Raw genomic sequence first — 12,813 nt, 5'->3', positions numbered from 1 at the left:
TCTCTCCCGGCCGTGGTAGCGAACCATTGTTTTAGTCACGGTAAGACCGAGACAGGAGGGTAAAGGCGGGGCTGATGGCCGGGAGATGAACGCGGGTAAAATTGAATGATTCAATTTTACCCGCGTTCACACCGCAGCCGCACCATTTGTTGAGATCTTTCACTACCTTCACCAGCCACAAGCCCAAGGCTCCTGTCCAAGCCCTCTTTGTATGTTGTGGTTAAAATCTTTCTTTTAACAAGTTCATTATTTTGCCTTAGCGAGAATTACGCTCACTATTTTTTAATTAAACAAAACACTGCCGGTACCAGTTATGTATTATTGTTATACCTCAAATACCCTTAATGTTCTCGCTTTGCTGGAAAATATTGACAGTATGAAGCATGCTACCAAATTTAGTAGTTTGGGAATGGTGCCAGAGCTAGTGGTTTGGAAATTGTTTTGCCCACATAATCGTCTTCACGAGTTGTTTGTACTTTTTAGCGGGCTGCTGAATCAGGGGACGGACGGACGGACGGACAGACAGACAGACAGACAGACAGACAGACAGACAGACACAGACAGACAGACAGACAGACAGACAGACAGACAAACAGACAGACAGACAGTAGTGAACAGCAACAACGCCGTTCTCTTCCACAAAATTGTACTAAGACAGCAGTAGGAAGTGATCGCTATGTTGCGTATTAACTACTTCACGAAAGCTGCATGTCTGTATTATCCAGCCCCTGTGGTAGTATCTAGCAATATGTACACTTCGAATTAGAAAAACAAAACAAAACAAAACAAAAAAAAACACTAAACGCATTGTCTTCGTATCCTTAACCTTTGAAGGAGGTGAGGGCTGGTATTGGCAAGGCCCGGCTCCATTGCTGGGTGGAAGAGGATCTCACTCGGAACCCAGCGTTGCGATTTTTGGGCTAAGCCGAACCCTAAAAAAACGTCAAGCTTTTACAAAGCACAACTACAAAGGAGAAGTGGGGAAAGGGTTGGGATATTATACCGTGACTCTGTGAGCCAATCGTTCAGTTATAATTACTTATTCATCGCAAAAAGAAAACATGGCAGCTTCGCACGCTCCGTCGTCACCTACTTCACAGTGCGCGCACGCGCCAGCAGCTCGGCAGTAAGCGCATTACGACGCTGCCGTGTCTGCCAGGAGTCGTTAGAATTTTAGGAACGACACGCGCAGGGGACGCACGTCCGAAGCATAAGCGTTCGCAAAGGCGCAGAATAATAACAGAAATTGGGAATTTCAAAAGTCAATTGCCTTCTAAAACTCTTGGCGCAGCTCGTCCGCTTTCTTTCGTATCCACTGAAACATTGCTTACTCTAACTGCGTAGGCGTGTTCCGCTGTCTCCTTGTACTTGCGTCTTTTTTTTTGTTTGTTTCAGAGAAGCGCTCTCGTGAGCTCGCAAGAAGGGTGAGTATTTTACCCGGCTGATGTCGAAAACGAGCGGAGGGGAAAAAGTAAAGGCAAGGTATGAAAGATAACGGGTGATGCAAGGCACGCGAGCGCGTGTTTGTAATGAAATTTACTATTTCGCCGTCTCGGATTTGGCCCTCGCCACCGTCTTCCGCGCGCATTAGACCGGCTGCTGTGTTGGGATCCAATTATTCAAGGTGCGCGTGGGACAACATGATCCTTAAACGCGGATTCAAGGGCCCACGGAGTGCGGGGCCGCATTTCGGCACGGGATCCATTCAAGCGAATGAAGATTGGGGAGGCAAGAAGGCAGACGAGCTCGCCGTCCCCGCTGCCGTGTTCCGATGGCTCCAACTTGACGCGAAGGTGAGCTTGAGGGGAACTGGGAGGGGGTTCCGGAGGGGGTGAAACCCGACCCGCAACCCGTGGTGCAGGCATGCTATCAAACGGCGGCCCCGTGGTTCGCAACCCCATGGGCGATTGCTTGATCGCGCCTGACAAGTTCGAGGGTTTGTGCATCCTGGGCAGACAAGCAGGCGGCGCTGAACGAAATCAATTTGCCCCTGGTCGGCGCGGCATTTTGTTTGTTGTTTGTTCTTACAGCCTAGCAAAAGAGTGTTCCCCTTTAGATTTTCTCAGTGACCGCAGCCAAAGAATCCGCGTCGATATTCAAATAATATTAGATAAAACACACTGGGGGGCCTTGATGCAGTGTAAGATTAAGCACTAAGGGTTGGTGCTGCTGAGCCCGAGGACGCGGGCTCGATTCCCGGCCGCGGCGGCCGCGTTTCTGATGGAGGTGAAAAGCAAAAACGCAAGTGTGTACGAGATTTAGGCGCACGTTAAAGATCCCCAGTTGGTGAAAATAATTCCGGAGCCCTCCACTGCAGCGCTTCTCATCGCCTGCGTTGCGTCGGCGCGTTAAACCCGACACACACAGCACTACGGGTTGTTGTTGTCGCACCTTTATTGGAAAAAGGAAGGCCAGAGGCCGAGTGGAGTAAGGTTGGAGGGGGCGGTAGTGGGTCATCAATTTTTTACTGTTCGGTCTTCACCGGAGATGTGGGGTCACGGTGGCCACTCTGAACAAAATGAATTCTTATGAGGTGTGTGACGTCTTTGTCTAATGAAATGTGACCAATTGTTTGTGGATCTGGTGGAACTTCAGCAGTTACAAACAAGATGGTAAATGTAGGTTTCTGTTGAACGTTTAGAGTATGGACATCTTGGTGGAAGAAGAGGGCAGGACCTTTATTCGAGTTTCTAAACTCGACTAAACAGAATGTAAAGCCGGTGTTAACATACAGGAAAAACGTGCAGTCGGAAAGAAATTTCTATGTTAAAGTACTTTAAGTACTATGTAATAGGTGGCTCGTCTTGCGGGAGAGGGGACACTTTATCACCCACATTTATTGCACCTGACACCGCCCCACTGCAACTCGCTGCTCAAGCCTGTGTCTGCATCATGATGGACGATAGGGATGGGATAAACCAACACACCTTGAAAAGGAGGCTGAACAACTAACTCCTCCTGTCTTTAATGCGCCATAAAATTGCCTAGGCTAGACTTATTTCGGCACCGTTTTCGTTACTTTTTATTTACAAGTTTTTCTACACAGAGCATAATGTCCGTCCAGTCCCATATATGCAAAAAAAAAAAAGGGGGGGGGGGGGGGGGGAGGGGGGAAAGTCCGTTCGTAAGTACGTAAGTCATGGCGTTTCGGTCGTCATTGGGGTAAATATTGCAATCCGCTCCTCGCAAACCTGCAGATAACTCGGTACTCACGCCTTCCAAGGCAGAACCAGGAGTGGGATATTTCGCTCCCTTTTTCGGAGCAATGAAGTTAAAGATCGCCATGGGAACTCAACTCATCCGAAGCCCTCCTCATCTACGACATCCCTCACAGCTCAGGTTTGCTTCGGCTCGCAATGCCGTGATTAGAATAACATTAATCCTCCTGTATCTCGTTAAAGACTGTAAATAGACAGCAGAGGAGAACGAGTCGCAATTGTCGCTCCCAAGGAGGGCGATTACCTTCGGGCATTGTTTTTTTTTTATTATTTAGAAATGCAATTTTCAGCAATAGTTTGGTCTTCACAAGTTTCCAGGCAGCGGCCTCTTTGACGGAGCCGAAACACAGAGTGTACGAGTTTTCGGTGAACGCCGAAGAAACCCAAGTAGCTCACATAGTTCCGAAGTCGTGTACTTTGATGTGACCCATGGCTTAGTTGTAGTTTCGTTAAATAGATGGCCCAGATTTCAGTTGGATATTAAAGGAAGTACGCACGTCGGTGAGCATCCCCGTTCTCTCAAACAACCTTCCACTTCCCGTCTTCACTTGTGATCTGCGCCCGTTCCCAATCGAAGGCAGTCTTCAGTTAGCGCACTGGCGCCAACGCAGTCAGTGAGCTTATGAACAAACAGGATAACGCTAGTTGGTCAAACTGCATTGTTGGGAAAGCAGTGCAAAGTGGACGAAAGTCAAGTTATACTGACGACATACTTAAGCTCAAAATTCCCTTCCGCTGCATCCGCTTCGCGCTGTTTCTTCATCAACTATGCAGCCCGCGCTCATATTCGCGACCGCTAAGGTCACCCTTCCCGGTGGCCAACCGCGTGTGGGAAGCTCAACAACAGGTTCCGCGTCAGCCGCTCTTTGTGACCGGGAATGACGACAGTAATGGGATCCTTGTTGTCTACGTATGGTCGCTGGTTAAGCCGCGCGGGCGTGCGTATATTACGCCATGCCGGCAGATAAAGGCTTGCGCAGATGGACTTCCACGCGCGCCGTGTGGGGCGACGAGATGGCGAGTGAAGCCGGGTATCATCATAAACGGCGGCGACGATGAGGACTCCAATCCGAATCTGGTTTGGACGGGCCCGGCGCGCGGTACAATGGTCCGAGATTCAGCGGGAAGGAAATTGATCAACAGGTGTTGGCGACGACGAACATTGTGCCCTCGCGCACGCACGCACGCACGCGGGGGAAGAAGAGACATATTGAAAGCTGACCCCCCGCGTTTCCCGAGCTCCCCGCAACTTTTCTTCTCCCCTTTTTTTCTTTCGTCGTGCCGTGGCGGTGACGGTCAGCGCTTATTGCCGGCTGTTGGCGCGCCGGGCCTTCTGCCCGCACCACTCGGCCGGCGGTACGGTCGCGTTCCACGCGAACTCGCTAAAAAGGAATTTAATGCCGAAAAGTCTGCGCGGGTGCCGTTCGCGTATGCTACTCGAGCGACACGCGCTTGGCGCCCGATCTTGTCGTCGTTTTCTGTTCTGCGATACCGACATCTCGTCGCCACATCCACCGCAGACTCTGGGGACGACCATGAATGTTTCATGAAGCCTCTCTCCCGCCCTTCACGGCATTGAAGCGTCACGCTTCTGTCAGGGGTGCTAAGCCCCCTGCGCTGACCGGTATCCCCCTCTTCCCTCGCATTCTGCGAATTTATGCTCCCGCGCTTTTATTTGAAATTGTAACCATTTATGGCGCCTGGAACAAGGCGGACGTGAGGGGCAAGTGACACAGGTGTATTCGATACCGGTGTACGCGGCGCCACTCTTCGATTTCTGCTCGTTCTTGTTGGTTTCTCGATGTTTAAATATAAGGCGCCTGGCAACAAAAAGAGGGAAAAGGTCTTCAGCGGAAAAATAGGATAAACAAAATAGAACGCTACATGACGTGAAGGGAGTGCGATGACGCGTATAAAAGCGATCTGTGTGCACATGGAGAACAAAAGGGGATGCCCGGATCCATTTATGATTCAAGAGGATTACGACGACGATGTTCTTCCTCCGCCGTTACAATTTTTACCCTCTTAGGAAAAGAAGCAGTTTCGTTGCTGCCCGCTCGTCTTGGCACTTCGATAACGCGCCGTTTTTGCTATTTTCTACCGAAGTTGCTTTTCTGAGCGCTCTTGAACCCGCTGCATGGCGGCATTGACTCGACATCGCAGTTATATTACGCCACCGTTGCCTGTTACGCCATTACGGCGGACGTTACTGAATCGAAACTAAGCCGGAAAAATGTGGCTTTGTGCGATTTAGCCGTATTTTTGGTGCTGTTTGTTGCACTCCGCATGGTTTAATACTTCGAAGGTCGTTCTCGCTGCGAACAATTCCTGGCCGAACCCGACGTTAACAGAGTCATGGCATGCGCCCTGCGTATGCTGACGTCATTTTCTTTCGCATGATTTCCCGGACGGTGCTGCGGCAGGTCTCTCTCTCTTATATATATATATATATATATATATATATATATATATATATATATATATATATATATATATATATATATATATATATATATATATATATATATATATATATATATATATATATATATATATATGTGTGTGTGTGTGTGTGTGTGTGTGTGTGTGTAACATACGCAAGAAGAGAGCGGAGTGGGTCAGGGAACAAATGGGTGTTAAGGACGTATTAGTAGAAATTAAGAAGAAGAAATGGACGTGGGCAGGGCATGTAATGCGAAGGCAAGATAACCGCTGGTCATTAAGGGTAACAGAGTGGATCCCTAGAGAAGGCAAGCGTTGCAGGGGGCGGCAGAAAGTTAGATGGATCAAGAAGTTTGCGGGGGTAAATTGGTCGCAATTAGCACAGGACCGGGGTAATTGGAGATCAATGGGAGAGGCCTTTGCCCTGCAGTGGGCGTAGATAATTCTGGGTGGTGGTGGTGATGATGATGACGGTGAAATTATCTTCGTGAACTTATTTCGGAACGCCAGTTCAGCTCATTTTTCTTCTTTCTACTTTTTTTGTGATACGCAAATACTGTAATCTAAATGACGGCGTGTTAATTGATTGATTGATTGATTGTAGGGTTTAACGCGCCGACGCAACGCAGGCGATGAGGCGCGCCGTAGTGGAGGGCTCCGGATTAATTTTGACCACCTGGGGATCTTTATCGTGCGCCGAAATCTCGTACACACGGGCGTTTTTGCTTTTCGCCTCCATCAGAAAAGCGGCCGCCGCGGCCGGGAATCGAACCCGCGACCTCGTGCTCAGCAGCGCAACGCCTTAGCCACTGAGCCACCGCGGCGGGTGACGGCGTGTTAATTCAAGTCTCTCGATTACAGCCTCGTTTAGGGTAAAATCGCTAACCACTCAGCATTTCTTATGTTCCACGCCATCCGAAAAGACAAGCTTTTTGGGTCTTGCTCCTCGGTTTAACTGCAACCGCCTACGCCGCAATGAAAATATCTTCTTGTGTATGTATGGCTTGTCATTGGCTACGGTTTTAAAAAAAAGCAGAAAAAAAGAATCAGCGCTATTCCACTCTGTGAAGGTGGGTGGCCAGCGGTGTTGTTCGTGGGTTACTGGATGGCCGCCGGCCACAAACTCCCGCTAAAAGCGCGACCTCACGCCGCAGAAGCGTCCAGTGGGATTGTAACCACGCCGACGTCTTGCGTTCTCCACCTCGGGCTATTCGGGATCCCTATGGCCATCGCACTTACGCTTGACGTACGTGGCCCGATCGTCGTCCGTGGTCTCCTCCGGCTACGTTCACGTACCTATTTTTTGTTATGAGTGGGCTTCATTGTACAACGCCCAATATGGAAAAGCCAGCATATTAAGACCAAGCTTACCGTGACTGATGTTTTCATCTTTCTAATGTCGGATTCACTTCTTACACAAATGCATTGCTAATAATGAATTTTTCAGGGGCAATATAAACCATTTTTTGTCAAAACGTGAAGGGAAACGGCTTTTCTCTATGCACGCAAAAAGAAAATCACACACAAAAAAACCACGGGGGAGTTAGCCCGCAGTAGCTCGGCTGAAAAACAAAGAAAACAAAATCAGGCAGTCATGGCTGAAGACAGCAGGTAAGACATACGGCGGAAGGCTGCCTTTGAAGTCACTAGTCCTTATCTTTTTCCTCGTCTATTGCAAAGATTGTCCCACCAGTACCGCAGGAAATCACATTTAAACGCACATTCACAAAATATGTGAACAAAGACTTGCACAACCTGCACGAAGGTGTTGCACAGCAGTAGTTTTCGCGCCATTGGGTGGCAGACATATTTTCTGTGTAAATATTTCATTATTGAGAGAGTCAGAGGTCACACATGACGATACCAATAGTACCTGTACGCCAGGACTGCACTATGCCGTCCCGTACAAACTTCATGGAGCAAAGAGTACCAGTTCTTGTTGTATAAATTGAATGCATATCATTAAGTGAACGTCATGACGACCGAAACAGATTGCAGTTCGTAGATTTCCTGAGTACATCCTGGAACAGATTAGTCATCACTTCCTCGATTTTATCAAGTTATTTAGCCCCACGTTTAACAGCAGCGCTTAAATAGGACAGAGGAAATGACAAGGCAAGGCGCTGGGACAGCGCCCTGTCTCGTTATTTCCTCTGTCCTGTGTAAGCGCTGCTGTTAATATTCAGCATGTACCAAGAAGCCCGCACTAACACGCTTTACCAGTTCATATAGCCTTATTGTACAAGGTGCTTCCACTGGGTTTTTAGTTGTGAATATATTTGTTTAATCGCTGCCTGATACCTGCGATGAGCTGGGAGACAATAGGGTCACGGCAGCGAGAAAAATCGACCATAGCGACAACCACCACGCGGGAGTTTGAAGCGGCAAGTAAATCAGTGCTCGGGGAGGGGGCTTCGGATGAGGCTCGGAATGCCAACAGTGGACTGCGCGGATGCGCCTCAGTTTATTGCGAACGTCACACTTCGGGTGGGGAACGCTGGCCCCATCGACCTCTCAGCCTCGTGCGTTCCAAGCAGTGCAAAATTTGTTTCGTTTCCCGTGCGACTCGATCTTTTTATTGCGTATATAAGCGCTGGGTTCTAGCCACGCGGCCTTCATAAATGCATACCAGTGCGTTTAGAGGGCAATAACTTCGGGTCCAGAACTGGCCGCCTTTTTTTTATTTTATCGTTGCTCTCCATAAACACACCTGGAATTTGGCGCATGTCCGCAGCGCGCCTCTGTGCAGCATGTCTGTAATGAAACGGCATATCGCGTCCAAGCGATTGCGTCGCAGTCTCCTGCGCAAACTGGTGAACGGAATTATCGCGCACCTTGATCTTCTTACCGGCCCTAGCTGCCAACGAACACGAGCGGGCGAAGAAAAAAAAAATCTCCCGCCTTCGCAATTGAAGGGGCGAAGACTCAGGAAACAGCGGAGCTTGTGGTCTTCAAAAGCCGAGTTAAAGCTATAGCTTTAACTTGGCTTTTCTTAGGTCCGCCCCTTTCTTAAGAAAAATATGGTTGAAAAGGGAATCTTTCTCCGTGCAAACTGAGTTAAATCAAATCCCACAATCCACCCTCCTAAAGACCAAAGTTTAAACTGTCGAAATCCGAAGCCAAAGTCCACTTCAAACGGGGCCAAAGTTCAAAGCCGGCGCCCACGCTATGAACCCAACGAAAATGCTGAGCGGGGCCCCGAATGCGATGATAGCGCGGCTTTTTGTATTCAACTCATCTGTTTATGTGCACAGTTCTAAGTAGGCGTTGTGAATATAATTTCGTGCATCGACTTATGGTGAAATAAATAACACGTGGAAAACCAAAAATAAAGATGACAGCGAAAGAGGATGGACTGCGGTTTCATAACGTGCCACGGGGCCCAGGTTCGATTCCGACCGTGGGAAGCGTATTTAACAGCGGAGCTGTTGTTACTGGCCGTAAAGTTTGCCGTTGCAGGAAAAAATACAAAAAAAAAAAAAAAAATGCCGAGCGCTCGGGAGCGCGTGCCTTGCGGCGTCAGCTGAGCTTCCTCGGCACTCGCGGTGGGTTTAGCAAAAAAGAAGAAAAGTACTGGCAAAAAACTCGAGGAGTGAGAAAATGATGAGCGCTTGTGAGCGCGTACCATATATATATATATATATATATATATATATATATATATATATATATATATATATATATATATATATATATATATATATATATATATATATATATATATATATATATATATATATATATGTAGAGAGAGAGAGAGAGAGAGAGAGAGAGAGAGAGAGAGAGAGAGAGAGAGAGAGAGAGAGAGAGAGAGAGAGAGAGAGAGAGAGAGAGAGAACTTCAGCGCTGTCGTCAAGCGCTAGCGTATGTAAAAAAAAAAAACAACTTCAGCGCTAATGCGAAAGCTGAAAAGCCACCCTGCGGGGACAGGTCACCGCGGCCGCAGCATTCTCCCAAAGCCATTATGGATAATTGGAGACATGGTTACGAATGTGCCACTCCTTCCCGACACGATTCGCAGATCCCGCCACCGCTGGCTCGAGTCGATGATAAAGAGCTGGTAGAAGTCTACAATGCTGAGGATCACTTTGCATCCGGCACTCGCCGCGAAGAAGACGACGACCGCTCCGATGCATATAACGACGATTACTAGTGACGCAACTATGCAAATAAATAATGATACTGGAACTTATTTATGTGTCCGGCAATGCGCACCTACTACAGCTTCGCGATCCAAGTATTGAGCGTGAGTGCAAGCTTCCCTGAATTTTTTTTCGTGAGGCGCGTACTCCCCACATCTGCCCATTGGTGCCTTGCCTCCTCGCCACTTCCCCTCACACTTCTTGGCCTAGCATTATATCCTCCTCCCCGCTTCGCTGCGCCGAGTTTTGATCGACGCCAGGCATGGGTGTAACTCACGCTTAACCAGCTCCGCCGTTAAAAAAAAAAAAATTCCCGCCCCTTCCCGCGAGGGGAACACGAGTAAATGCAGAGCATTGGGGCCTCAGTACTGGTTGAAGGCAGTGTTGCTTCCATCGCTTCTTCCGTGATGCTGGAGTAGCAGACACGAGTAAACGTGGGAGCGAGCGTCAACCAAGGAAGGAAGGAGCAACGCAGTGACTGAAGCACGAGCGTCCGCTAGCCGCTTTGTATTTGCAGCGCGTGCAGTAGAGGGAGAGCTGTACGGGGGGAGAGCGCGCATGCGCAAGCAGCGCGCGCCCTTCCACGCGCCACCGCGCTGCTATCACGCACCTGTTACGCAGAGACCGCGACGGAGCGAACGGGCTGACTACGACGCATGCGCGCACCTGCTGCGGACGCGGAGCTGTGGACGCCGTCCGACGCAGGAACAGGCGAGGCTAAGAAATGCTCTGCATTTAAAATCCTGGTTGCAACCAGTGGCTCCGTATACTGAGAGAGCAATAGCGTTGGTGCCACATCTGCACTTTGAAACATTTCACTGGTGAATGTATTATTTACGCACTCACTTCACGCATGCATAATACACGTGCGACAAAAAAAGTGTGTAAGCGGGCTACGTGCTTCCTAGAGCCACTAGATGAGGCTTCTAGTGGCTTCCTAGAGCCACTAGATGAAGCGTAGCTTATTTAGTGGCTCCAGTGCTTCCCAACAACTCGCTCGCGTACTTCCGAGTGTTCGTTTTGAGGTATTTGATGGAACTTTTCCACTTGCAGGTAGTGCGGAATTAAACAGAGGAAATTTGACAACAGCTTCACGGTTGAGCTCCCACGGGGTGGGGAATATGTACGCGACAGCGCGTCCTGACATGTTCACAGTCGTGTGTTCGGACGTTTTGCAGCGGTGTTTGCATTCCCGTACAAAAATTCTTCGCAAGAGGGTTCCAGGTGCAAACAACCTAGTCAGGTGATTAAATGTGTCCATACAACACCGAAACCGACGCACTTGTGTTTAAAACAGTAAATAAAAGAGGGTCAATTACGGCTACATATCGTCATTTATTGAAAACTTGGCGCTTCGCGCACAGAATTTTCAGCACACCTATTAGAGACGATGTATAGTGAAGGGCTTCAAATTAATTTAGACCAGAGGATCTTTAAACTGCGCCGGAATATCGACACTGCGGTTTTTTCTTATATTCGCAACGTACTTGGTGTATTTTCACTCGTAATTGAAGATGTATATTCTATCTCTGACACCGCAATGCCTTGCAAAGGGTGACGATATTGGCGCGGGAAGGATGGGCAGTTCACATTTCCCCTTGTAGCAGACAGCGCCGTAAAAACTGTTTGGTTTTTCAGGTTTGAAAAAGACATTGCTTTGCATGTGGGGAAAGAAGGAGGAAACGTTATCAGCACAAGGATGGCAACTCGGTCGAAGGTGGGCGGGTGAGGAGGGGGGGGGCTGAAAGAAGCTGAAGCAGTTTACACGCGCAAATGGACGCCGGTGGCGATAGTCGGTTTGAGCGTAAAAAATCGGTTCTACACACCTAAGGCTGCAGCGGGATCAGGCGTACGGTCGGTTCTCATAGTTGCGACAGAGGTAACATCGTAACAGTTCCACCACATCATCAATCGATCAAAATTCAATAGGCAACGTTTAGACGCTGTCAGTATCCTTGGAATTCGTACTCCTCCCAGTTTTTGGTCAGTATCCGCCAGACCGTTATTGCCTCGGTAGTGCGACAATTTCGCACTACTTTTCAACTGCAATACTTTTTTCAACTTTTTTGAAATCTTAAATGCTTGCAGAACATAGTCACCCAACACCCCCAGTACGTAGAGTTATTGATGGTAGGGTTTTACGCACCGACACAACGCTGGCGATGAGGCGCGCCGTAGTGGAGGGCTCCGGATTAATTTTGACCACCCGGGAATCTTTAACGTGCGCCGAAATCTCGTACACACTGGCGTTTTTGCTTTTCGCCTGCACCAGAAAAGCCGCCGGCGTGGCCGGGAATCGAACCCGCGACCTCATGCCCAGCAGCGCAACGCCTTAGCCACTGAGCCATCGCGACGGGTCCCAGTACTTAGATTAGGGGGTCGCAAAGTACCTCAGTCAAAAAAATTCCGCCATCTCCACGAAGTGAATGATGATGAGAGGGGCGAAGCAAAAATGCTTATCGGTAAAACCGCGAGACATTCGCCCGCACATCATATAAAGACTCGACACGTCAAGCTTTCCACCGCTCCGTTGACAAGCCCGTCGACGACGTCAATGTTTGTGGTGGTTATGAGGGGTTGTTTTGGACAATGAGAATCTCCATGGGTAAGTTGGCGAATTCGGTGTGTGACATTTATCCACCTTGGCCATCGCCTTCTGCAGACCGTCTTGGGTCGCGTACCCCCAGTACGTGTCTTGAGCTCGCAGGCGACAAACGACAACCTCTTCTTCTACCTCTCCTCTTTGTTGGGTAGCAACGAACGCGTTGAACGTTTTGTCCTCTTCGGCCAATCTTTGGTTGGCCAATCCCTAGGGGGATCCTGCCACAATCATCATTAATGTGCCGTGCCGTATACAGCAGCAACGAGGGACGGGACAGGGCCCAAGCAAGAGGAGCTTCGCCCCTAAAATTACTTCTCTATGCCCATCAGATAACTTAGAAACTTACCGAAAAGATTTTGCTCTCTTTCCCGGTCTTGCCGTTCTTCGATGGCTCGAACTATGTCACTAA

This window comes from Haemaphysalis longicornis, unplaced genomic scaffold, assembly GCF_048455015.1.
Source record: "Haemaphysalis longicornis isolate Haplotype H1 unplaced genomic scaffold, Haemaphysalis longicornis Haplotype H1 scaffold_3, whole genome shotgun sequence".
NCBI lineage: Eukaryota > Metazoa > Arthropoda > Arachnida > Ixodida > Ixodidae > Haemaphysalis > Haemaphysalis longicornis.
The sequence above is the reverse complement of the archived record's forward strand: the minus strand, read 5'-3'. Positions refer to the sequence as shown.